The sequence below is a fragment of the Aplysia californica genome, unplaced genomic scaffold, assembly GCF_000002075.1.
Source record: "Aplysia californica isolate F4 #8 unplaced genomic scaffold, AplCal3.0 scaffold01092, whole genome shotgun sequence".
Taxonomy (NCBI): domain Eukaryota; kingdom Metazoa; phylum Mollusca; class Gastropoda; order Aplysiida; family Aplysiidae; genus Aplysia; species Aplysia californica.
The window spans coordinates 162,576-167,909 of NW_004798362.1; the positions used below are offsets into that span (position 1 = coordinate 162,576).

The 5,334-nt window shown below is 44.2% G+C and overlaps 1 protein-coding gene across 1 annotated transcript in view; it reads right to left on the reverse strand.

The window, feature by feature from the left end:
* LOC101862763 (carboxypeptidase M) overlaps window positions 1-2,268 on the reverse strand; it is a gene marked incomplete in the record, with an annotated part of 98,763 nt that extends 96,495 nt beyond the window's left edge. Inside the window, 1 exon segment of the mRNA XM_035973270.1 lies at window positions 1,887-2,268.
* Between the last annotated feature and the right edge of the window lie 3,066 nt (window positions 2,269-5,334).

Genomic DNA, 5,334 nt, shown 5'->3' on the forward strand with positions numbered 1-5,334 from the left:
TGTGTGTGTGTGTGTACTCCCCCTCTCTCTGTTCAAGTCCCTCTTTATTTTCCCCCTCTCACTCTGTCTGTCTCTCTCCCTCTCCCTCTATCGTTCCCAGCTCCTTCTCACCCTTTCTACCCCTCCCTTCTTTCATCTGAGCCTCTATCATGTCCCACCCCGCACTCCCTTTCTCTATTTCTCCATCCCCACCCTATTTCCTCTATCTATTTCTCGCTAACCACCCCCTCCCCATCCTTTCTTTCCCTCCCTCCGGCCACCCAAGACCGCTGCCACTGAGCAGACAGCACGTCCCAGATGAGGGCGGATCACTTCCGATATCTGATACGTAAATGACAGTAGGTCAAGTCCTGCCCTTATCCCAGAGACCACGCCTTCAGAGGTAGACAGATACGAGACGTGAGCAACAACCAACGAGATGCTTTTTTCGACCCACTCTCCGCCCCTGTTTTGTGCACTGGCATTGCGTGTCTATGTCTTGACGTGGGAAAGCGGTCAGTAGTTGGCATTGTTTGTGCCGGTGAGGCAACATCAGTAACAGCTGTAGAAATAGCAGCAGCAGTAGTGGAGCAGTGGTAGCAGTAGTAGTCAAATGCATTTCCAACTCGTGCATGACAAGGACGACGACTGCTTGCAAGTGGGCAACTTGTTAAAAAATCACGCTAGTTGTGGCTGTATATTAATTTGTCCGCGCCTTACTAGACACAACACATCCCTTTGAAGCCACAGACTTGGCCCAGTAGAAAGGATCGTAAACACTGAACAGACACTGTCAGGTAGCCAAGAACGTCGGAGATTGACATGACAAATTATGTGTTCGACACATCGCTACCTCAGAATTACAAAGTTATATCTGACATTTTGGCCATTTTGGTTTACTAAGACCACGAGGTCAGAAATCAAATGCTCTGTCTGCTCTGTGAAAATCGTAATATTATACTGAGTTGTTAACAAGATGTCTAAAGAATTGCATTCGAAAAAGCTTGAATTATTGTGAAACTCGATGTTTTAAAGTAAAATTTCTCAAAACTAGGCACTGAGCAGATGTAACTGTAATTCCGAGAAAGCGATATGCGTGACTCTGGTAAACCGTACTAGCGAAAAATAAAAGATATATTGTTCAGGGAATGGCACATTGTACCAGCTAACCGTGATTTATAGTTATATCTCAGATTAAAGACGAAGATGATTGATGGATAAGACTCCTCCTCCACACGGGAATTGAGCTCATGTCTGTTGTATGCAATGGAAAAGCGCAGAACATGAACATCTTTACACTGCAGACCGGTACGCATGGTGTGTGACGAATGTTCGCAGATAAGTAAACATAGGCATTCTCTCCCCGCTAACTGCCGTGTATCGTACTGAGAGTTGTGGCCCCAGGATTGTCTAACGGCATGCACGACACTGCAGGCCACTTCGAGGTCAGAACACTACTTGACCCAGTGGCAACGGCAGGTTAAGATTTAGTTTTAGCTCTAGTTAAGGTTTTGTTTTGTTCTAGTAAGATTTTTACAGCACTTAGCACCAAAATTAGGTCACAGAAGTGTCAGCTATTAGAGGTATTACAAAAGAGTAACAAACATAAAAAGGAGATTATAAGGACGACATATGTTGGACAAGAAAGAAAGAGCAAGCCACTCCAGAACAACCGCCAACCACCCACAAGGAAAGTTTGAGATGAGAAAAAGCACACGGATACAATAACGGCTATATTTTAGATATAGAGTGAGATAGAAGGGAAACAAGAAAGAGAAGCAGAAAGAAAAAAAACACAGGCAAAGACAAAAGGATATAGAACCTACCAATGGCACCTTCCCATCACCCGCTATCCGAGGAACAAACGACAAAGCATATTATGAATGCACCAATATAATATCACTTACCTCGGGCGCCTTGCATTCTGTACTGGGCGTGTCAATCTTTAATACTCCGATGAGCGTGGTAAAAAACTGAAGTGGTGCAGAGTTGTATGTTCGATCACAAGAAGTAAAACTGGGGTTTTCTGTCTCTGCACTAACGATATTCACCGCTAATGTCTTTCCAGAATTTAAACTCAACTTATTCTCAGCCCTTCTGTACTAAGCAATGGCGACAGGCACAGAAAACACAACTCCTTTGAGAACCAAGCAGGACGTCCCAGTATATGACAGGTACTTTAAGTGTGATGTGATCGAGGAGAAGAAGAAGAAGAATATTACTCCTTTCCACACCCAAATACGGACTTATTCTGCTGCTCTACTAGAGACGAGTTGTCGTTTTTTGTCTTGTTCTGCAAGTGTAATTAACCCTCACTGAATCTTCTTAAATTCTCCAAAGAATGTGCATGCAGAATTCCAACGCTTCACTTTCATCTTTAAGTAAACATTTTGCGCTGCGCATGGCTGGTAGAGAAGAAGTTTTCCGCTGATTATTATCCAGGGATTCTGTCGTCATGCATGAAACAATTGTGTTGCGCCATGACACGACTGGCGTTAATCAAGCCCATTCAACGATGGTGGAGGTCACGAGGTCTTGTCCAAGGTAGCAAGGTGGGGGAGGGGCAGGGTCCTCGTCATGACATAAGATGGCCACAGTTCTGTGGGAAAATGAAGAGGGAAATAAAGATACCATTGCAACAACAATGTATTTATCGGCAAAATTTTCACGAATGAGATTAGATGGTCTACACAGAAAAAGCAGAATTGGGGTTGGCAGAGTGAAGGAAATACAATCGAAAAGTTTAGTATTCATTGGAGGTGTTTTTACGCTCCCATCGACACAATTTAGATCGTCTAGGAGGCGGGCTGAGAAGGATACAGCATTCCAGAAGAAAGACGGAAGATACTTGATACAAATTTTCCCCTTTCGATAATCGAACTCAGGTATCCTGCATGTGAAAGCGAAGCGCCTCTAACCGCTCCACCACAGATGCCTGTGGAAATATTTAGTGGGAAAGACAGAAATAGAAAACACTCAGTTATTTCATGTTGTATGGGATATGATTTAACATCCTTAGCACAACGAGGTTTTTTAATTAGTCATACGGCATCCCAAAGTTGACGTCTGTCTCTCACAGGATCCAACAAAGGTGGTAGGCCTACAGAGCTATGAGAACTAAAAGATCGTGTCAAAGAATGCCCCATTTTATCATGCACACAGCAGTCCCATGCAAAACCAGTGGAACGGTGCCCCTTGCTGAGAGTCTGGAAAAGGCGACAAAAAGTAATATATTGGTGAAACGGCCATAGACAGAAATTTCTGTGTTTAAGTAAACGGAAGCACATCGACACAATAGCGGCCACTTAGTTCTGGGGAAAAGGCAAAAAAAATATACCAAAAAAATACCCCCAACAACCGAAAGTAAGAAGTACGACCTACCAATGATGATTAGATGGGTTATTGGGGAGAGGAAAGAAGTAGGACCTACCATTGACACCCTCCAACCACCCGCACAGACAGAAAATAAGCGGGTGTTTTCATACTCTGGAAGTATAGAAACCCCATGATTCAAAATTTATTAGTCTACCATTGACATTCTCCTCTGTAGGTAAACCCATGTGGCTCCGGTTAGGAGTGCAAGCCTCCGGGCATTCATAGATAGTCATCTTTTCCCATGGTTTCAGCCATTTTCACCTAAACGATCCTCCAACTAGGATCTGTATGTGGTAAACAGTTTGCCCAAAGAATGAGGGCGGACCGCCCCGGGCCAGTTCATGACCCCGCCACTACTCAACTCAACTCATAACGCACACACAACCCCAGCAGAGACAACCGGCGAATGTGGTGTAATGTAATGGTGACTGGCAAAAGTAACACCCTCTTAAGGTGGCTGGCATTTTTAAAAAATGAAACTGTTAGGTTATTCAAGAAGCGGGACTTCCAAGTTCAACGCCCATCTCTGAAAGGACCAAGCAAAGTGGGAAATACGTGTAAAGTGAATTTCCCAAGGACACAACGTCGGACCAAGCTGAGGCTCAAACCCCAAATCTCAAGATTACGAGTCCGGTAGCCTAACCGACGTCACTAGACTTGACTGGCATAAGTAACGCCCTCCAATGATAAATGGCAAAAGTAACGCTCTCTGCAGTTGTGAGCAAAAAACACCATTCGACTCCCATAAGGGGAAGTCAGTTTTAGCGGGTAGGCCAATCTTTCGACTTTTTGCTGAGATAAAATTGACGGCAACCTACTTGGAGAGCTTAAACAGATGAATGATGGAGAAAGATCAGGTTAAAGTAGCCTTTTTCTTTTAGAGGACCCGTGCAAAGGAAAGACTGGACAACCAGAATCATTGATGCCGCCACAGATCTGGCACTTGATGATGATCTCAGAAACAAGAGAGGGAAAATACAGAAGACAGAATCAAACTAGTAAGGGATAACCTTAGATGACATGGTCAAAGCTTCCCGTCTCTTAAATGATGTAAGTCTAATGCGTGTCAGTTTTGTCGCTGTGGGAGTTAAGTTTTTAAGACTTATTTGGGAGAAGAACACTGGTACATACAGTAACAAATGATCAAAATGAACGAATACTGTAAGGGGACGGCGTTCGCAACTGCATAAGGTCACATGAGCGCGCGGACCACATTAAACATTTTCAGTTGGTTGGAAATTCTGAATTTTGCCCGAGTGGCCGCCAAAGCCTACTTTATCGATTTTAGACCACCAAGGAATTTATAACGTGCGCAACTTGCACCCAGGACCTCCGAGACTTTTCGCCCTTGTCCGAGAAGCCTACGTGTAGATCTTTCTTACCAGAAGATCAGGGGTGTGGCTTAAAGACAGCAGCAAGAAGAAGCCAAGGAGAAGCAGTAGAAAGGCTGCAGAAAGAGTCAGAAGCCCAGAGGAGGGGGCAAATGAGGTGAGGGGTTGGGGCAGAAAGAGGAGACGAAAGCAGACGACAGAACATTGCTAGAGAGCATGCAGGAAAGGAGGTGAAAGGAGACAATTTTAGAGAAGAAAAGTTTTCGGTCACTTCCCGGATTCGAACCCGGGACCTTTGGAAGAGAGGCGCACACCTTAACCTCTAGGACACGAGAGCCCTCCTACTCCTACTAAGTAAATGTATTACATCTTGTTACGGAAACAGCTATTTCTCGAAACAATAAAGTAAAACACATTCTTCTTTAACCTCTATCGTTACAGCAAATGAAATAAATTATGTAGGCCTACATGTAGACTATTCAAATCCATAATAATATACATGATGTATATTCTTTACAGCATTGGTAGGAATCTCGACCCGGCCCAAACACCAACAAGGAACCCCCCCCCTCCTTTATTTTTACACACACACACACACACACACACACACACACACACACAGGGAGAGAGACAGAGAAAGAGAGAGAGA